The 23564-nt window shown below is 35.9% G+C and overlaps 1 long non-coding RNA gene across 1 annotated transcript in view; it reads left to right on the top strand.

Annotated features, from left to right (window-relative positions):
• Positions 1-23564, top strand: part of LOC148679633 (uncharacterized) — a 114782-nt gene that overhangs the window by 50025 nt on the left and 41193 nt on the right. The gene's annotated exons all lie outside the window — the stretch shown is intronic.

A 23564-nucleotide genomic window follows, 5' to 3' on the forward strand; every position in this document is an offset into this window, starting at 1 on the left:
CAGTGAACCAAACTAAAACAGTACAGCCTGCAGTGTGACTGAACTGAACCAAAGAGCTTAGAATGACCAAAAGGCGTCACTCAATAGAACGTTCCATTGCTATAGCAGCGCCCAGCAACAGCTCTGGATTCCGCCATTTTGGAGTGAAAGTGATCGGCCATCCATTGGATCTCATTACTGTCGCCATGGCAAGTAGCTGCTTTGTTTTTTATTTATTTATTTAAAAAGTGCATTAAAGCAGAGATGCAACCTGAAAGTCGACAATACAACACTTATTATCACAATCATCAGCACTTTTAATAGTTTATTTTAACGGACTTATAATATGCTGTTGTTCTATTGTAGTTTCCATTCCAAAATGGCCACCGCGCCCTCTTGTGGCTGTTTCCCAAATTACACAAGTGTGTCGCCTCTTGGTGATTCTATGCTCTTTGACTGAACTGGAACAACTGCAGCGCAAGTAAACCAAGGGGATCTGGTGAAAACGTAAGTTTATTTCATAACAGAAAATCTGAATGGAATTTAAATAAGTAAATAATGATTCAGATGGGTTGCAAAACTTTACTGTAAAGACATTTTTCAGATCATGGAGATGATTTAACTGAATGAAATTACTATTGCTGACTACACAATGTTTAGAGTCCTTATATTCGCTAAAAAATCTGAATTTCCCATTACCAGGCCCGGATTATTATTTCAGAGGCCCCTGGGCACAATGTCTTAAAGGCCCCCTATAGCCACACACCATAGTTGAAGTAAAAAATATAACATTAATATTATAGTTGTTAAATAAAATTAATTTATAATGTATTGCCCGCATGTTTAAAATAAATTATATACAGTACATATATTGCTAGTCTAAAAAGATTTTACTTATTTTTAAAACATTTAAAGCACACATTTTGAAAAAAAAATACTAATACAACTTGTCAAAATAATTGGATTTTAATATACTTGTTCAAGTTCAATGAAGCAGTACTAAAATTTATATTTAAGGGTATTTTTAAAGTATAACTTCTACAAACTTATAATGCACATGATTTGGATAACACCTCTCCAATCCAGTTCTAGAAATTTGAGTCCTCCATAATACACAAATTTATTAATTATTCCCACTTGTCTTCCTCGTGATGAAGAGTATGCAAAATCTAAGTGCGGACTGGCCCCTGGGCCTGTGCCCATAATGCCCATTGGTTAATCCGGCCCTGCCCGTCACTACTGTGTGTCTTACCTCAGGAGCAGCCTTGCACAGATATTGTACTTAAGACTGCTATCTTGTGGGCTGATGTATTTGAGTTTGAGGATGGGTAGATGGTAGGGATGTAATGGTATCAGAATTTCACGGTACGGTAATACCTCGGTATGAATGTCACGGTACGGTATTTATTGAATCATTTACAGAAAAAACAAAATTTATGATAATTGTCACAATCTCGGTCTGATCACTGGTTCGATCTTTGTGTTACTCTTTCCCTTTCACTCGTATTGTTTTGATCACTTATACCCTGCTTTGTTTACCTCTCGCTTCCCCACCCATCTGCTCTATTACTTTCCATTAGTCTATCAAACTAATTTCACTCACCTGGTTTCCTTGATTTCTCTCCCTATTTATCCCTCCCTTGATCGTAGTTCTGTGTCAGATCATAGTTTATCCCCTTCCGGCATGTCTGGCAATCTCCTGGTCTAGTCCTGTTCCTTGTTAATTCTGTGAGTTTTATCGTGTCTGATGTCATCCTGTTGATTTTTCCTGAAGTGTTTTTTCTCCGTCTGCCTTCAAGCCTGTTCCCGTCTGTTTTTGTATTGCTGCCCATCTGACTCCCCGTCTCTATCCTGCCAGCCCTCAACTCTCTCTCGCCGGCTTCCAAGCCTCAGTCTTCCTCATGGCCATTCTGTCCCAGTCAGTGGCGGCCAGATTCATCGCCCCCTGTTGGGTATCAGGGCATTGCACCCTCTTGAAGACTGTTCTTCAAGCCTCTCCGGAGTAGTTTTATTTAATCGTTTTTAAAGACTTAATTTTTTTTATATCTCAGTTTTGAGTTTTTTGTGAACTTTGGGCTTCTTTGTCAACTCCATTAAGGAGGAATTTTTAGTTTCCTTTTGAAGATTTTTTTGTTGCCAACTTTTTTGCCCCCTGAGTGTTTGGGCTTTAATAAACTTTGCTGAGACCTGCATCTGTGTCTGAACCATCTTCTCTCTCATCCAGACCCTTGACAAAAATACTCCAAAAAAGTGCCAAAAGTGTCAATGACATACAAATTAGCCATCTATCTGTACGCTTTGAAACAGGAACTTCAATTTTAATAACAAAAAAATTATAAAACCATGTAAAAAAATAAAATTTCAATTTAGTATTGTTGAAAACTCAGCCCATTCAACATTTAATCACTCACTCACTCACTCACTTAAATAGAGATGGGTTTTAAGGAAAATTATCATATTACTATAATCTGGTAAAACCTGGTATCTCTGGGCATTTACAATGTCCCCTGCAACAGAAAAAAACCCTCTCATTTGGGACTGAGGTTTCTGGGACAGAGATATGACTTGGCCCAGGTTAACAGCAGTGGGTAACGTTGTGCATTGTCTTTCCCCCACTTGAGAGGACAAGCCATGAGTGAGATAGAGGTCTCTTTGCGGTACAAGTCAATGTCTGCATCAATCTGAACAGTGTGCTGTGTTTCTGCAGTCCCCATGACTGTTATTAGTCGTATTCCCCAACTTGCAGGCATGTGCACACATAGGGCTCAACCTGTGCAGTGCACATGCCCTTTTTAATCTTGGATAGAAAATGCCCTTCCAAAATAATCAAAAGTGCCCCCGCGACGCGACACACTCTCCGTCCCGCCCTTCAGTAGGCGCACAATAACACCGCTCTTGAGTATGCACGCTCAACCCCCCCTCTCCGCTTTACAGTATGCGCGCGACAACACAGCTGATCAGAACGCGCGCGACAACACAGCTGATCAGAACGCGCACGGCGACAACACCCGCTTTAGGTTCGATAATTTCCAGCTCTTTTTCATCCCCGCTGCTAGCAGCACACCATTTCTGCATTACTGGATCTGTAGCGACAACAGACCGCAAAGAATGATGGCCACGCCTGGGCTGATGAGAATTGTAGTTTCTGCTACCTCCCGTTTGCTTCATTCGCCTGAGCAAATTTTCTCAGAAGACCTATAGTTTTACCGAGTCATGTGTCTATGGTAATATCGAAAAAAATTGCTATTGCGGTATGACGGTATTTACAATACCATTACATCCCTAGTAGATGTTAGTGGTAGATGATAGTGTTCATGTGTTCTCTGAATACATGTTTGAAAAAATGTATGACTGAGTTTGACCTGTTGATTGACCTGTTGATTTTGAATCTTGCACTTAACAAATATCCTCATTTAGAAAAAAAATAAAAACTAGTACTGAAACAAATAAAAACTAAACCAAAACTAAGACATTTTTAAAATATAAAAACCTATATATATATATATATATATATATATATATATATATATATATATATATATATATATATATATATATATATATATATATATTTATATACAACCTCACATTTAATATGTTTGCAGCTTCTGCAACTTCCGTCTGTCATGAAAAGAAATTTAGATGGTTCGATTTTCTGCATTTTTCGCATCCTAAGCAAATATTTTGAGGGGTGTTTTTGACAATTGTGGGCCATCAAATTATGAATATAAAAAAACGAATACGACAGTTTCAGACTTAGTGAGGGTGCAAGGACCTTACATTTTTGAGGCTTGTGCAGCTTCTGGAAGAGAAATCAAACAAATGAGTGCAGCACACACAAATAAACTAAATTTACATACTGCAGTTAAATTTCAAAGTGTGGTGTCTTTACATTTATAACATTTGAATACAATTAAGCAACATACATCACACGACCTGACGGCTAAGAGAGCTTCCAACTGACCATCACTTAATTTACTATCACCTCACGATTGAAAATGTGACACTGATTTTATGAAGGGTTCATACAGGCACATCCTAATGAAAATCAAGGATTATTACGCACTTTTTCCAGCACCAACGTTTATTTTAGTAACTGACACGCAAAATATTGAACACCTGAAATGTATTCTCAGCAACCCATAAAAACATTGCATTGGAACTATCTATTGATTTCTACAAAAAAAAAAAAAAAAAAAAAACTATAATAAAATTTATTAATTCATTCATTTTCTTTTCGATGAATAATTTTCAATAGCACTGGCAAAACTACCACATACTTTTAAGGCCATAGAGACACTTTTTGTTAATTTTTAAACAATACTTTCAAGCTTTAAAATGTTTAACTAAAGTATATGATGGAAAGTTTTAAATTTGGGGTTTTATTTACATATTTTACACTGTTTTTCTTATTTGCTCATTGTTGTCTATACAATATTTTATAATATTGTCTATACAATATTTTATAATAATTTTACAAAGAAGACAAGAACACTGTCAGTGAACAAATAATAAAATATTTGTATTTGAAATATAACATTTTTGAAATATAACAAAATATATATTGTTACGATTGACCGGGTGGATGGAGGCAAAAAGTGTCACATAAGCCGCCGGTGAAAGTGAAGAGTGATTTATTTTACACAAAGTGAAGACAAAAATCCAGCAAAAAGGTGAACGTGACAAAATAACAATAAAGAAAAATAAACTATACAATATTTACAAAGTATTTTACAAGATTGTTCAGCTAAATCAAAGTTATGACCTCAACAAAAATCTGTTAAACAATCTCTTGCACAATACAATCTTTTCCTACAACTACCCACACAGAGTGAAGGTTTGGGGTCATTTTATAGTATTGGTCCCGCCCATGGGTTCAACCATTTTACGGGTTGTAGGTTAACATGTAGACAAAAAATACATAAAAAGACATTAAACAAAAGTATAAATTAATGCAAGTAAATGAATATGCATACGAAACTCAAAAAACAACACAACAAATAACCAATACAAACTTAAACAACAAAACTATGATTTTTATTCACTCACCAGGGGGTCGTGATGGCTGCTCCAAAGTGAAGACGGGAAAATCTGTATAAATGGCTTTGTTTGAAATTTAAACAGGTTTGCTGCTGTGAAATGGAAACTGGTAAGTGTATGTAAACTTTCTATGTTTGGTTAATAAATGATGTTTAAAAGAAATGGTGTCAGTGGTTATTTGAGTGTGAAGGGGAAGATGATATGGGCTATTGTTTGAAATGAAAGTGAGATTTTTACACAAACACAACGCTACTCTTGACAATTAACAACATATACACATTACACAAACACATGCAAAATACAGATAAGACTACAAAGATTATGTTTTACACTGTGACACACAAACACACACACACACATATATATACAGTATATATATATATGAGGCGCCGTGTAGGATTTAAATCAAACTTTGCTTATCAACACACACATAAACACGTGCATATACACCTATAAATTACTCACATATACACCTATACCAGGGTTTTTCAAAGTCTAAGACAGTGGGCCTCCCTTTTGACACAACTTATCCATTGGCGCCCCCCTCCTCCCAAACACACACACGCAGACACACACACACACACACACACACACACACATATATATATATATATATATATATATATATATATATATATATATACACACACACACACACATATAGAAACAGACAGATGTCAGACTGTTAACTCACTTTTATCATCATTTGCATGAAAGTGCAATTATTTACAGATTAATAACAAGTATTTTAATATAACGTTTTTAAAACTAGGATGATGGTTCAATATGAATAAAACAGATGCAAGAACTGTCCATCCCAGTCAAAAGAGTCGAAGTTTAGCGGGTCTCATGCTGTCATTAGCCAAAATATATTGACAAACCACACATGAAGGTCGTGGTTCATCAGCTGGTCCGGTCCACGTAAATCCTAAACTCAAATACTGATCATCATATCGTCGTCTTTTGGGTTTAAGCCCTGAACTTGAAGGCTTTGAATCGGGGGGTCTCAGAAATCGATGTATTAGCAGGCATATACCTGTATTGACGGGCTTGCCAAACAGAAGCGAATTCACAGCTATGGCCTTCTGGGTAAAAAAGGTTTTCTTATTTTTGACGTATTATTTTTTTTTAGCTTTGTTTAATTAAAACGTTTAAATATAATAAAAATACATATAATAATTAAACTTAATTATATTTTTATTATATAATATTTTTTCCCGCGCCTCCCCTGACATGCTCTGGCGCCCCCCAGGGGAGGCGCGCCTCACACTTTGAAAACCCCTGACCTATACTATTGGATGTTCAAAGCAACATATATGAAACTTGTGTATATACATATAAACTTGACGCACGCATACACCCACTCACACACGCGCATACATATAAACTCCATCTATGCATACACACCCACATTAACACACGCGCATACATATAAACTTCATCCATGCATACACACCCACATTAACACACGCGCATACATATAAACTTTATCCATGCATACACCCACATTAACACACGCGCATACATATAAACTCCATCTATGCATACACACCCACATTAACACACGCGCATACATATAAACTTTATCCATGCATACACCCACATTAACACACGCGCATACATATAAACTTCATCTATGCATACACACCCACATTAACACACGCGCATACATATAAACTTCATCCATGCATACACACCCAAATTAACACACGCGCATACATATAAACTTCATCCATGCATACACCCACATTAACACACGCGCATACATATAAACTCCATCTACGCATACACACCCACATTAACACACGCGCATACATATAAACTCCATCCATGCATACACACCCACATTAACACATGCGCATACATATAAACTCCATCTATGCATACACACCCACATTAACACACGCGCATACATATAAACTCCATCTATGCATACACACCCACATTAACACACGCGCATACATATAAACTTCATGCATACACACCAACATTAACACACGCGCATACATATAAACTCCATCTATGCATACACACCCACATTAACACACGCGCATACATATAAACTTCATCCATGCATACACACCCAAATTAACACACGCGCATACATATAAACTTCATCCATGCATACACCCACATTAACACACGCGCATACATATAAACTCCATCTACGCATACACACCCACATTAACACACGCGCATACATATAAACTCCATCCATGCATACACACCCACATTAACACATGCGCATACATATAAACTCCATCTATGCATACACACCCACATTAACACACGCGCATACATATAAACTCCATCTATGCATACACACCCACATTAACACACGCGCATACATATAAACTTCATGCATACACACCAACATTAACACACGCGCATACATATAAACTCCATCTATGCATACACACCCACATTAACACGCGCATATATATAAACTCCATCCATGCATACACACACCCACATTAACACGCGCATACAACTCCCAACATGCATGAACACCAATTAAACAGTAGAGCAAACATCTAAAACAAGATATACAAAGTTGTGTATATGCATATAAATCACCTGCATATATGTGGATGTGCGTAACTTTTCAGTGTGAACGGAAGGCATGTCAGTTCAAACGGAAGGCATTAAGTGATCTTTTTCTCGTGCAAATCAACATGAATTTCAGAGTGATCTTGTTAACCGTGGCGTTTGTCGGTGCTTTATTTACTTGTGCCAATTGCAATGAAGATGATATAGTCGATTTCTTTAATATTGTATTACATTGCTTAACGCGTATACAGCAAGAGCCGAGAGAGTCGCTTTGTCGCGACTTGGATAATTATGCCAATACAATTTACAGCCTTTTGTCCGTAGTTCGTAACGGAAATCCCCAATCTAGAGAATGCATCTTAATTCTCGAGACGCTGTACCGCACACTGCGCCAAATAACATCGCTTGAAATTGGAAGAGGTGCCTCAGCAGGAGCAGTCCCACCACCGACATCTAGGACAGGCCAGAGGTCGTCCCCGCTATGACATTTCACATGAGCAGCTTTGCCATTGTCTGCGACTTGGGTTTAACTGGCAGGGAATTGCTTCCTTATTAGCAATAGACCGCCGCACTTTGTTTCAACACAGGCAGCGTCTTGGAATCAGACAGTTGGAATTTGCAGAGCTGTCTAACAATGAATTAAAAACACTTGTCAGAGAGATTTTACAAAGAACCCCAAATGCAGGCGAGACCTACATTCTGGGCAGTCTCCGGTCTCGCTCCATCCGCATCCAGCGTCGGAGGGTCCGACAAAGTTTACATGAGATAGATCCTATTGGAAGGTCACTAAGGCGCCGACGTGCTGTCAGAAGAAGAATTTATTCTGTGCAAACACCTAACCAATTGTGGTATGTCTAGCAGTTTGACAACTTAATTGAAATGTACATTAGTAAATTAAGGGTTAACACTTTATAATAACTACACACTATGAATCATTTAGGCTACTACGCATATCATAGTGAATTCATTATCTGTTAAGCATTAACTCTACATTTATAAACGTTAGTAAGCAGTTTATAACTGCAGCTACAAATGCTGTATTGGGTTATAACCACATCTATAATGTGCTTACTAATTGTATTTTCATACTTTGTTAATGATTTATTTTTCATTACTAAATGAAGTATTGTATTATTTACAAACCATTTGTTTTCAATAGTAGCCTATGTGGTTAAGATTTTTCAGAATGAGTTAGTAAATTATTAATAAACTATTGAAATCAACGCTTATATATTCGTATTATTCAGGCACATATTAATGCTTATATATGTTAATAATGCTTTATTAACTAAACTTCATGCAGTTTTGTGACTTAAAGTGATGACTATTCATGCTTTATAAATCCCTTATAATGACAATTATAGGCTCAGTATCAAAAGAAAAATAATATTTGCAATAAAATAAAATTACTGTAAAGTTCAAATATTGCCAAATAACAGGAATGTCAAAATACAACATATTTGGATAAAACAACATCAATATAATAATTTAACATAATTTAACAATATAATAGGATGCAAAGTTTAAACTTTACATTATTTTTTATTTTAGATAAGGTTGCAAAGAAATTTTTCACATGTGTATCTTCAAACAAATAGGGATGAATAATGTAATTTATGTAATTTTTCCTGTTTCGAATTTAACTGAGCCTTTAATAGTCAGTTATACGGGATTTATAGCATAAATAGTCCTCACAGATTGTCACAAAACTGGATGAAGTTGAGTTAATAAAGCATTTCTTAACACACAAATTAACTATTAGTATATGCCGGAATAATAAGAATTATAAATGTTAATTTGAATAGTTTATAAATAATTTACTAACTCATTCTGAATTATCTTAAAAACAACCAACTATGCTTAAATAACTGGTTTGTAAATAACGCAATACTTAATTTAAAAATGAAAAATAAATCATTAACAAAGTATAAAAGTTAGTGAGCACATTATAGATGTGGTTATAAGTCAGGAATACAGCATTTGTAGGTTCAGTTATAAACTGCTTACTAACGTTTATTAATATGTAGAGTTAATGTTTAACAGATAATGAATTCACAATTTGCTAATGCTTAATAAATGGTTCATAGTGTTTAGTTATTATAAAGTGTTAATGTTAATAATGTTAATAAATTACCCTAAGAGGCTATTCTACAAGACATAAAACGGTACAATGAAACACACACGCATATAAACGTGTAATGAGTGGTCTCTCTTTACAGGCATATAGACGGAAATCATAAACTGGTCAGATGGAGACTGGTTTTCCACGGGTGTGTTGACGGATATAGACGCTGTATTATTTATCTTGAGTGTCTGAACAACAATAGAGCATTAAGTGTTTTGTCGTTGTTCCAAGAAGGGGTTCAAAACTTTGGTTTACCATCCAGGGTTAGATGCGACCACGGCATGGAGAACACAGAGGTTGCGCGCTACATGTTAAATAGAAGAGGACTAAATAGAGGGAGTGTCATTACGGGCCGCAGTGTCCATAATCAACGAATTGAACGTTTATGGGCAGAGTTGAACAGAGTTGTTTCATATTATTATTCGGACTTGTTTACTTTCATGGAGGACCACGGTATACTGGATTCTCTGTGTGAGCTTCACGTGTTCTGTTTGCATTTTATTTACTTGCCTCGGATCCAGAGGGCAGTTTGGGAATTTAGGGAAATGTGGAATAACCATGGACTCTCAAGTGAAAGAGGACAAACCCCTCTGCAGTTATGGCACAGAGGTGTGGTTAGCCATATTGGAATTAACAACACTGCTATATCTGGTGTGTTCGAAAGTGATGATCATTGGGACGTCAACAAAAACCGACCAATTCCAGAACTGCAGAGCAGGAATAATATAGTAGTTCCTGAAAATATTTACCACCCAAATGACACTACAATGAAAAACATTCTCGAAACATTTAACCCCTTGCAAGATGATGGAAATCATGGAATTGATCTGTTTTTGGCGCTTGTACAATTATTGGTAAGACAACAGGTTGAGACACAGTAACAATGTTTGTAATGCAAGTGTTTATTGCAATTTATTCCTGCAAATGCTTTATTTACTACACAGCAAATGTTATGTAATTAATTCATAAACATGCATTTACAAATGTATTACACAAATGCTTGTAAAAACACAAAACATGGAAAACATCAGTTAAAAAAAGTAATGTTAGGATTGATCACAACTGATGAAAACTTCCTAACAATGAGTTAAACAAATGCCTCAAGAACACTGGCACATTAACATGTTAGCATAAAGGTTGAAAATGTTAATTCCTAGTTAAAGGGATAGTTTATCACTTTTTACACACCCTCAATTGGCTCTATACCTTTGAGATATTTTTGTTCTATTGAACAAAAAACATTTTGAATAAAGCTAAACCCTTTAACCAAAGAAACTCAAACGCGTTTGAAAAGTGAAGAGTAAAGAGTAAATGACAATTATTTGTATATAAACTACACTGTTAACCCTTACTGTAGATTATGCAGTAAATAACTGTAAAATAGCCAGTGTTTTGCTGTAATAAAAGGCAACAGTACTTTACTGTAAAAGGAGCAGGATTTGTATGAGATTTTGTAGTGCAAAGAATAAATTACAGTAATTTACTTTATGTACCCATTACAGATAGTTACTGTGATAATAAATGGTAAATTACTGCTCAACCATTATTACCCCATGTACTCTGATGCTTTATGTTGCTATATATATATATATATATATATATATATATATATATATATATATATATATATATATATATATATATATATATATATATATATACTGTTCAGTTTTGGTATGTGTATGGTCAGTATTAAGGAGAAAGTGAGACAATGCATTAATGATAAGCTAAATTTCTCTTCAGCCATCTCTGTGTTTTCTTTGGTTCCTTTTATGTTTTTAACATTGAGTATCAGGAGTCAACCAATGTCAATGTCACAGCTAGTTAAAAGGTAAAGATATCGGCGAGATGCATTTAAAGGCAAAAATATTCACACAGAGCAACCAAATTATCACAATCATTTTTATAACTTTGTTTACTTTTCTATAATTAATCTAATTTGCCTAGTTTAACCTATAATTAAGCTTTTAAATTGCACTTTAAGCTGAATATTAGTATTTTGCGAAATAACTAGTAAAAATGTGTTATTTAAAAAATATCTTAAACCGCACGTACATACATTTTTGCAAAGACTCAATGAATTTGTTTGGAAAACTTCAAATGAAGTAGGTAAAAGTGGCATTAACAGTATAGTATAAAGGCTTTCCTAAATAAATGTATTAATCAGGTTATTTTATTTATTTATTTATTTATTTATTTATTTATTTATTTATTGCTACAGGTTTGGAACAACATGAGGATCAGATTATTTATTATTATTTTTTATTTATTTATTTTTTTGCTTTGGATGAAGTTTTTATATTTTTATTGTTTTTATTCAATGATATGTGCATGATTGTGATAAATGTAGGCAGTTCCTTTGAAAATATGCTATGTACCAGGGATTTTAAACTCCTGGAGGGCCGCAGCCCAGCAGAATTTAGTTCCAGCCCTGCTTCAACACACTACCTATAGATTTAGTTTGATCAGGTGTGTTTAATTAGTATAACTGCACTTTTACTCTGTAGATTGTGCAGTAAATAACTGTAAAAAAAAACAGTGATTTAGGTATCACCACACACTCCCACAGGCTGTCCGTCTTATTCTAAACACAAAGGTGTTAGAAAGAGTTTTCAGAAAATGCTGGCCCTTTAAGGGAGCCAGGTGTTTGATTTGTTTACTGCTGAGTGTGCTCTATTCTCTGTCCATCAATTCAGATGTAGAGTCTGATATGTTTTAGGCTTTAAATAAGAATCTACAATGAATAAGTAAAATGTGTTTTTTGTGAGGAGAGAGTAACACATTTCACTGCAGCACTTTGTGTGTGTGTGTGTGTGTGTGTTTATTGAATATGTGATTGTGATGTTAGCAGTTGCTTTAAAAGTATGCTATATACCAGGGGTGCTCAATCCTGTTCCTGGAGATCTACCTTCCTGCAGATTTCAGTTGCTATCCATATCAAACACACCTAAACCAATTAATTAGGACCTGAACAGCACGTGATAATTACAGGCAGGTGTGTTTGATATGGGTAGCAACTGAAATCTGCAGGAACGTAGATCTCAAGGAACAGGATTGAGCACCCCTGCTATATACCAAGGGGGTCAAACTCCAAGTTCCAAGTACCCACCCTGCTTCAACATTACCTGTAGATTTCTAACAAGCCTTTATTAGTTTGATCAGGTGTGTTTAATTAGAGTTACAGCTTAAAGTCCCGGGCACACTGCACTTTTCTTCCTATAGACTTCCATTCATACGCGTGTGAGTACTGCAGACCTGGAATGGTAGCTCATGCAACAAATTTCATAATTTGCAGCATTGGAAAGTTCAAGCTTGGAGAACGCAGAACGCGATATCACATCATGTGATTGCTTGAGACCAATCAAAGATAAAAACATGGCCTCTCTGGCTTGCTTTTTCAATCTCTAATCATTTTGTTTAATTCTACTTCTTGCTTGGTTTAATTCCACTTCGCAGTGCAGTATGACAGAATTTTGCATGCTCAAACGTTAGTGTGACCGCAGCCTTACTGTGCAGACCTGTAATATGTAAGACAATATTTATATCTGCTGATTTCTTAATTTTGTTAAACATTTTCTGTTATTTATTTGTTTGGTGCCAAAACAATAAAATAAATTTGTCTGAAAAAATGTTATGCCATCTATTTTTAAATAACAGCTAAGAATACTGATTAATTTTAGTAACACTACAATAACTATATATGACATACTATTAATGTGTATGCAGTATAATGCTGTGAGTTGTAACAGTACAATACAGTAATTAACTGTACACAGTTTCCAGTTAGTCACCACTGCTGCTCTTACAGTAATTAACTGGCAACACTGTTGCCAGCTACTTACTGTATCGGTTCAGTTACAGTAAATAACTGGCAACACTGTTGCCAGCCACTCACTGTAATGGTTCAGTTACAGTAATTAACTGGCAACACTGTTGCCAGTTACTTACTGTAACCGAACTTTTACAGTGAGTAGCTGGCAACAGTGTTGCCAGTATTCTACTGTAAAAAAAACCTGGTAAGGTCTAACAGTGTAGCCCTTTAATGTTGAAACAAGAACTGCTAAGATTAACTGTAACATTGCTGAAAATTATTAAAGGGACAGTACACTCAAAAATGAAAACTGCCATTATTTAATTATCCTTCACTAATTTAAAATGTTTACTTAATTTCTTTTGCCAAACAAAGTTATATTATAAAAAATACTGAAAACCTGAAACCACTGAAAAACTACTTTTGAAGTTAATAGTTACAAGTCTAGTTCTTCAAATTAGTTTATTTAATGTTTAACAAAGGAAAGAAAGTCAAACACGGTTGGAACCACTTGGTGGTGAATAAATAGTGAGTAGATTTACATTTTTGGGTGAACCATCTCTTGCAATCTATTGCTTCAATAAGAACCCTGGCTTAATATTAACATCTTGGCATTTAGGTCTCTCTTACTCCTTGCCAAATCCATGTGTATTGTTGATGGCAAATTCCATGTTGCTTTTAAAAGCACCATAGGTGCTATATAAAGGCAGGCGAAGGCAGTTAATGCAAGTATTGGCTATTGGAAATCTTTGTGGAAGTTCAGAGTCATGGTGAAAGGCAATGGAAGGCTGGGGATGAAATCCAATTGGTGGGACATGATCTGATCCAGTGGTAAAGGATAAGATCGCGCCAAGCCTCTGTGCTCCTTCCTCTTGAGTAAACAAAAAAAAAAAAAGCAAAATATCAACAACTATACAGTATATTCAGCTAGTCAAGAAAATAACTGCAAAACTGTTGCAGTATTAAGAAAGCAATACCCTTTATGAAACCTGCAAATGTAAACATTAAAAAGGTATAATAAAAACTAATGTGTTCTGTCTTGACCATGCTACTTTACATGACATTTTCAGACAATACACAACAAAAAAATAACTGAATTACAGAATAGCAGAAACCTTGTTTTTTGTTTTTGATGCATGATGTTACTTGAACAATTAACACCCTTCATGTTTCTGATAGCTGTTAATGGCTATCTTTTGCTTTTGACCTGGCTCCTAATGCATCGCATTGCCTTCATTTAAATTTTTTCATCACTTCATATTTAAGGTGTATAAACCAATTACTGTCCTCGGTGTAAAAAGAAACATTTATACATCATAGATTTAGTCACTGATGAAATAAGCTAAAAAACTCTGATATTTGTAACCCCTTGAATGTCACTGTCAGCCAACGGAACACTTAAAGGTGCAATAGTAGATAAAAAAAATTCCAACTTTCGTATTACAGTATGGTTGCACGATATCAAAAACTTACTACAGGGAGTGCAGAATTATTAGGCAAATGAGTATTTTGACTACACTGTTAACCCTTACTGTAGATTATGCAGTAAATAACTGTAAAATAGCCAGTGTTTAGCTGTAATGAAAGGAAACAGTATTTTACTGTAAAAGGAGCAGGATTTGTATGAAATTCTGTAGTGCAAAGAATAAATCACAGTAGTTTACTCTATCTACCCATTACAGATATTTACTGTCATAATAAATGGTAAATTACTGATCAACCATTACTGCCCCATCTACTCTGATGCTTTATGTTGCTATTTATATTTATTATATAATTTTATATATTTCTATATATTTACTGTTCAGTTTTGATATGTGAATGGTCAGTATTGAGGGGAGAGTGGGACATTGCATTGATAATAAGCTGAATTTTACTGCAGCCATGTGTTTTCTTTGGTTTCTTTTATATTTTAACATTGAGTATCAGGAGTCAACCAATGCCACAGAGATTATTAAAAGCTAAGCATAAGATATGGATGAAATGCATTTAAAGGCAAAAATATTCACACAGAGCAAAGAAATTGTCATAATAATTCTTATAACTTTGTTTACATTTCTATAATTAGTCTAATTTGCCTAATTTAACCTATAGTTCAGCTTTTAAATTGCACTTTCAACTGAATATTAGTATTTTGCTAAATGACTAGTAAAAATGTGTTATTTAAAAAAAAAATCTTAAACAGCACGTACATACATGTTTGCAGAGACTCAATGAATTTGTTTGGAAAACTTCAATTAAAGTAAGTAAAAGTGGCATTAACAGTATAGTATAAAGGCTTTTCTAAACAAATGTATAAATCATGTCATTTTTGTGTTTTTTTATTATTACTACAGATTTGGAACGACATGAGGATCAGATTATTTATTATCATTTTTTTCCTATGGATGAAGTTTGCATATTTTAATTGTTTTTATTAAACAATATGTGCATAATTGTGATAAATGTAGGCAGTTGCTTTGAAAATATGCTATGCTCCAGGGGTGTCAAACTACTAGAGGGCCGCAGCCCAGCAGAATTATGTTCCAGCCCTGCTTCAACACACTACCTTTAGATTTAGTTTGATCAGGTGTGCTTAATTAGGGTTAAAGCTTAACTGCACTCTTACCCTGTAGATTATGCAGTAAATAACTGCAAAATAGTCAGTGTTTTGCTGTAATGAAAGGAAACAGTATTTTACTGTAAAAGGAGTAGAGTTTGTATAACATTTTGTAATGCAAAGGATAAATTACAGTAATTTACTTTATATACTGTGACAATAAATGGCAAATTACTGTTCAACCATTACTGTCCCATTTACTCTGATGCAGAGACGTGCATTTTAAAGGCAGAAGACAATGATTTAGGCCTCACCACACTCCCACAGGCTGTCTTATTCTAAACACAAAGGTATTAGAAAAAGTTTTCAGAAAATGCTGGCTCTTTAAGGGAGTCAGGTGTTTGATTTGTTTACTGCTGAGTGTGCTCTATTCTCTGTCTATCAATTCAGATGTAGAGTCTGATGTTTTAGGCTTTAAATAAGAATCTACAATGAGTAAGTAAAATGTGTTAAAATGTTTTTGAGGGTTTCTAAAATAAGGCTATGTTTTAAGTTATATTGTTGTTATCTGTGAACTGTGAACTGTGTACTTGAAAGCTACATTGTTAGCTAGTTAGCCTCTCCTCGCTTTTGAGTATATTTATTTATTGGATATTGCATATTGCAATAATGTACAGATGCTAAAAGTTTATGCACATAAAAACCAATAAATTCCATCACCTCAGTAAGGTAACATGTGAACAGAAATCATCACAGGGAATCACAAAAAATATGATACAAATAACTATCCACACACAAAAGCTCCATTGTCAGGTCCCAGGTTGTGAGTTTGTTGCTAAGTACTTTTCAGAGCTGTGTTTCCTCCTATGAATTTATATTAGAAACAATAGAAAAGTTTGTGGTCATGAGATTTTAAAGTAGATAATAATTATAACAATAAAAGATTGGATCCTTTGGATTTTCGGTGTTGCCGACTTTGTTTTTGTTTTTTATAATTATTTTACACTTTTTAGTGAGAATTGACAGTATCTGCCTGTGTTTGACAAACATGTTTCTACATATATATATATATATATATATATATATATATATAGAGAGAGAGAGAGAGAGAGAGAGAGAGAGAGAGAGTATGTGTGTGTTCTTTTCATATGCTTATTTTTTAATAATTTGAAACTTTGAAAAATAAAATATTTTGTTTTTTGCTTTTTTTTTTTTTTTGCATGGTCAGCATTGAGAAGAAACACATTTTACTGCAGCACTTTCTGTTTGTGTGTGTGTGTGTGTGTGTGTGTGTGTGTGTGTGTGCGTGCGTGCATTTTTTTATTTGATATGTGATTGTGATAAATGTTGGCAGTTGCTTTAAAAATATGCTATATACCATGGGGGTCAAACTCCAAGTTCCTGGAGAACTGCAGCTCAGCAGAGTTTAGTTCACACCCTGCTTCAACATTACCTGTAGATTTCTAACAAGCCTTAATTAGTTTGATCAGGTGTGTTCAATTAGAGTTACAGCTTAAAGTCCCAGTCACACTGCACTTTTCTCCCTCTAGACTTCCATTCATACGCATGTGAATGCTGCAGACCTGTAATGCTAGCTCATGTGAAAAATTTCACTGTTCGCAGCATTGGAAAGTTCAAACTTGGAGATCTCTGACCTGCGAAATCACATCATGTCATTGCTTGAGATGAATCAAAGATCAAAACATGACCTGTCTGAACAAAAATTTAAACTATGGACCAGTTGCTTGCTTTTTTAATCTCTAATTATTTTGTTTAATCCCACTTCTTTTCGCAGTGCCGTATGACAGAGTTTTGCATGCTCAAACGTTAGTGTGACCGCAGCCTTACTGTGCAGACCTTTAATATGTAAGACAATATTTATATCTGCTGATTTCTTAATTTTGTTATACATTTTCTGTTGTATATTTGTTTGCTGCCAAAACAATAAAATACATTTGTCTAAATTTTTATGCCTTCTATTTTTAATAACAGGTAAGGATACTAATTAAATTTAGTAAGACTATGACATACTATTAATGTGTATGCAGTATAATGCTGTGAGTTGTAACACTACAGCACAGTAATTAACTGTACACAGTTTCCAGTTAGTTACCACTACTGCTCTATTACAGTAATTAACTGGCAACACTGTTGCCAGCTACTCACTGTAATGGTTCGGTTACAGTAATTAAATGGCAACACTGTTGCCAGTTACTTACTGTAACCAAACTTTTACAGTGAGTAACTGGCAACAGTGTTGCCAGTTTTCTACTGTAAAAACGCCCGGTAAGGTCTAACAGTGTACATCATCCTTTTTATGCATGTTGTCTAACTCCAAGCTGTATAGGCTCGAAAGCCTACTACCAATTAAGAATATTAGGTGATGTGCATCTCTGTAATGAGAAGGGGTGTGGTCTAATGACATCAACACCCTATATCAGGTGTGCATAATTATTAGGCAACTTCCTTTCCTTTGGCAAAATGGGTCAAAAGAAGTAAAGGCTCAGTAAAGTCAAAAATAGTGAGATATCTTGCAGAGGGATGCAGTACTCTTAAAACTGCAAAGCTTCTGAAGCGTGATCATCGAATAATCAAGCGTTTCATTCAAAATAGTCAACAGGGTGCAAGAAGCGTGTGGAAAAACCAAGGTGCAAAATAACTGCCCATGAACTGAGAAAAGTCAAGCGTACAGCTGCCAAGATGCCACTTGCCACCAGTTTGGCCATATTTCAGAGCTGCAACATCACTGGAGTGCCCAAAAGCACAAGGTGTGCAATACTCAGAGACATGGCCAAGGTAAGAAAGGCTGAAAGACGACCACCACTGAACAAGACACACAAGCTGAAACGTCACGACTGGGCTAAGAAATCTCAAAACTGATTTGTCTAAGGTTTTATGGACTGATGAAATGAGAGTGAGTCTTGATGGGCCAGATGGATGGGCCCGTGGCTGGATTGGTAAAGGGCAGAGAGCTCCAGTCCGACTCAGACGCCAGTAAGGTGGAGGTGGAGTACTGGTTTGGGCTGGTATCATCAAAGATGAGCTTGTGGGGCCTTTTCGGTTTGAGGATGGAGTCAAGCTCCACTCCCAGTCCTACTGCCAGTTTCTGTAAGACACCTTCTTCAAGCAGAGGTACAGGAAGAAGTCTGCATCCTTTAAGAAAAACATGATTTTTATGCAGGACAATGCTCCATCACACACGTCCAAGTACTCCACAACATGGCTGGCGAGAAAGGGTATAAAAGAAGAAAAACTAATGACATGGCCTCCTTGTTCACCTGACCTGAACCCCATTGAGAACCTGTGGTCCGTCATCAAATGTGAGATTTACAAAGAGGGAAAACAGTACACCTCTCTGAACAGTGTCTGGGAGGCTGTGGTTGCTGCTGCACGCAATGTTGATGGTGAACAGATCAGAACACTGACAGAATCCATGGATGGCAATTACCCTGTTCTCATTAGCCCGTTTGTTGCTCCCAATTTCTGACCACTGTATTTCAAACAGGTCATCCATCATGTCTGCAGTCAGCTGCTTTGGCTGGTGACAAAACAAGGACCTAAACGATTCCGGGTGTTGTTGGACTTTAGCAAGGACACCAAGTGTTTTCAGGCCATCTCTGAACCTATAATAGGGACCTATATTAGCTTGGCTTAATATAAAGCATAAAAAATAGGTGCGTTGTCACAGTCTTTACAAGAGAATTAAGTCGTTATTAAATTATTTATAACAAACCTTTCAAATGGTCCACGGACACGATTCACCACTTGAAACATAAGCAGATCTTCAACTAGCCTGTCCTTGTCATCAATGTTCTTTATAGGTCTAAGACAACCAGCATTGGCTAGGAAGTCTATGATGGGCTCAGTTGACTCTCGTAGCTCTTCCACAGTTGAGGCTTCAGAAAGCTGTATGCAAACAAATAGCACGTGCATTTCAAATTTATTTACAAGTATACCAGAGAAACTTTTCTATAAACAATATTTTAAAACTAAGCTATGTCTTTAATATAGATGGAACATACTGAAGTAAATGAGAGAATCCATGATGAACACTTTAAACAGTTGTAACCTAACCTTTTTTATTTTACTCTAAATCTCAGGGTCAGCTACATCCTCCAAGCCAGGTCTGCATATGTCTGGTCCCTGAACTAAACTGTCATATAGCGTTTTTGAAAAACAACCAGGTGCAGGTCCTCCATGCACAAGACTGACTGCAACTGCTCTCCCTGCAATGAAATATCTGTCCTCCCTCATGGCTGACATAAAATTAAAGAAGAAGTGTCAATACAACAGCCTTAAAAGATTTAAAATAACAGTTATGGAACATGGAATACAACTTATTAAATCTTTACAAAAAATATAATGTATACCTTGTGAATCAAGTGCCAAGTTTATACTGCCCTCTTTTCCATCAAACATTGATGACTCCATTAGTGCCACCAGGAGGAGTCGTAGAAATTCTCGTCTAGGGCCGCCCAAGTCAACAGCCTCTTCAAACTTTCCTTTATCGTTGGAGAACCTAATGACCATTCTGTTATTTGGACTGTAGAAAATTCGTGTAAATTCCCATATAGCACCATCCAACACAGATGCACGATTAATATTAAACTTGCAGGTTTGGTTGCCATTTATTTTTGATGCAAGTTCCTCCAGTATTTCCTTTATTGGGATTTCAACTGCTGGGGGAAATCTGAAGAACATCATATATTATTTATATTTTATTATGAAATAAAAACATATCAATCCAATTCAAAATATATAAATGTATATTATCTAAAATCTATATCTAAAAGCCCGTGCTGGAGACTTACTGCTGATTACAAAATTGGCTTTAACATGACGATGGCCATTGATTTTTCTTGTCGTTTTGTTTTTGTGCTTTTAAGTGTAATACTTCAATATATTTAAAAATGACATGCTACTTGTGATTCAAAATTAAAATTAGAACAAATAATACTCACATCTGGTCCTCAATGCTGGCCATTATAGTGCAGCAAAGATCTTCATCTTCTTCCTCATCTTCAGACGTTCCCCGGAGGAGGGAAATGTAGGTATCATAGTCACCATCCCAGGAAGCAGATCTAAAGGACTGGTCCGTGTTCTAGGATTGAGCTGGTGCGTTACGTCTAGTGCAAAGCTGGCCACTGGTGGAAGGTTGCGCACCGCTGGAAAGGGTGGAGGGCTGCAAACCACGGGAATTGGTGGAGGGCGGCAAACTGCTGGAACTGGTGGAGGCCTGTGTACCACTGGAACTTGTGGAGGGCAGCACACTGCTGGAACTGGTGAAGGGTTGTACACCACTAAAACTAGTGAAAGGCTGTGTGTCGCTGGAACTTGTGGAGGGCTGTGCACTGCTGAAACTGGTGAAGAATTGAGTTCTTGTGGATGACTGAACTCTGGTGGAGGACTGAAAAGAAAGACAAGATGGAGTGTACATTAGATAAGGCTGAAAAAGGGCTGCACGATTAATCGAAAAAGATAACGATCTCGATTCGACCCTACACACAATCTTAATTCAGATTTTTACGATTCAGCCAATTATATTTTCAAGGTCAGGAGAGAAGCAAAAAAGCAATCGCACAAGTCTACACAGGAACATGAACATCTTCAAATGCCGTTAGAAGTGTCATATACTGTATTTATAAAGGTATAATTCACCCAGCAATGTCATTTCTGTCTTCATGTAATGATGTATTCACTACCGCGCAATCACACGTGAGCTGACCGTGAGGCTGTTTGTTTACTGCCGTGAACGCGCACGCATGCAGCACGCCAATAACAGCTACTTTAGTGAACAGAACCTGCATAGGCTGTGAATAAAGTTAAAGTTAGGTAATAAAATTTGTTAATAACATTTAGTTTGTTGCACAGAGCGATGGTTTGATAGCTGCGCTTAAAGAATGATTTGCATGTGTATATGTTTTATTACAGTGACGGCAGCCATGAGCCGCACTAGGAAGTGAAAATGAACCTGGCCGCACATAATTTAAGTAATCATAATGCATTTAACTGTTATGATTACGACAAGCATTTATGTTTTTCTTTCATAGCTAACACAGTGTTGTGCAAGAAAATAAAGGTTTAACAGTCAGTATAACTAGTCTAGCTTATATAATGTTGAATATAATGCAAGAAGAAATCTGATAATGACAAATTTTACCAGTGAAAACAAATGGTCTAATACTGCCATCAATGGCAGATGGCAAGGACGTCTTCACCATAATAAATCAATTTTATAATTATGAAAAGTTGTATTCAGATGTCATTTAACTGTGAATTAACAAACAGGACATATTGAAAGTCTGTTAAAGTCTGCCATAATGACTGTACAAAGTTTTGCATTTACAGGGTTCTTGCACCATTTCAAAAGTAAAATTTTGTACTTTTTAAGACCTCAACAAATATAATTTAAGACCCAAAAATGTTATAATTTCTTTGGAATAGGCTACTCAATTTATTGTTCTCGTTAGATTTTAATAAATTGTGCCTCATCACAGTATGGATAACCCACAGTACCTGCCTTTTGGGTGTCTGGTGGTGAAATGAAACTGTTATAGCTGACTGTAAGGGGGCTTCTGAACTAGAGCTGTAATCAGGCTATAAAAGTTAGCCCCGAGAGCCCGAACCCAACAAGTACATTTTGATTGAGTTTTTTTTAAAAGCCTGTTTAAAGCCCAACATTATCCAAATGTGCACATGCACACAGCTCTTTTGTCTTTTTTCATGAATGAGTTGTTTATATGCGTTAACATTACTTATTTATAACATAGGCTATGGGCCAAGTTGGCACAAAGAAAAAAAATAAGCCCTCTGTAACATCTTAACACTCTAAATAGGCCTGGGTACATACACTTAACCTTTAAATGGGCCAACACACCAATAAAAATAAGTCTTTCTTAGCAAATTAATTAAAAATAAATGATAAATGATGACGGGTTTTTGCCACTAACGAAATTAAGATAAAGGCTCTGTGGGATTTGTTTTGCTACTTCTCTTCACAATAAGGCGATGGTGAAGCTGAATAATAAGAGTAATGGCAGCATTAGCCTGTATACTCTGCATATATTATGATTTTATGGTTTTATTAATATTTAGTTATAATTTAAAATTCTTTACTCATCAAGATTAGGCTATGTGTTTTTGTGGGGGAGCATTATTGAATCCACTGTAAATGGCTTTAGTGTAGTCCTTTGCTCACTGAGCAGCACTGAACACCCTTTCACTGCTGCTGATACTGGCCAGGATGCACTACTGACCTGGCTAATTTAGCATGTTTTGGGTAGGATTGTTTGTTCATCTTCCACCAGTCAAGAGCATCCATTTCAATTCCATGACAGCGGTTTCAATGCAGCGAGTGACCTCGTCATGTTTCCTGTCAGCTTGCTGGACACTGCTCCTTAGCTGCTCTACAGTAATTTGCAGTGTATGAGCGACCGCCAAAATACCTTAGCGGCTAGAGTGACTGTTGGAATTAAACTGTTGGCTGGCCTGACCGCTGACATAATTCGCTCTTTTTGACA

Source organism: Danio rerio, chromosome 11 (assembly GCF_052040795.2).
Source record: "Danio rerio strain M-AB ecotype USA chromosome 11, GRCz13ab, whole genome shotgun sequence".
NCBI classification, from domain to species: Eukaryota; Metazoa; Chordata; class Actinopteri; order Cypriniformes; family Danionidae; genus Danio; species Danio rerio.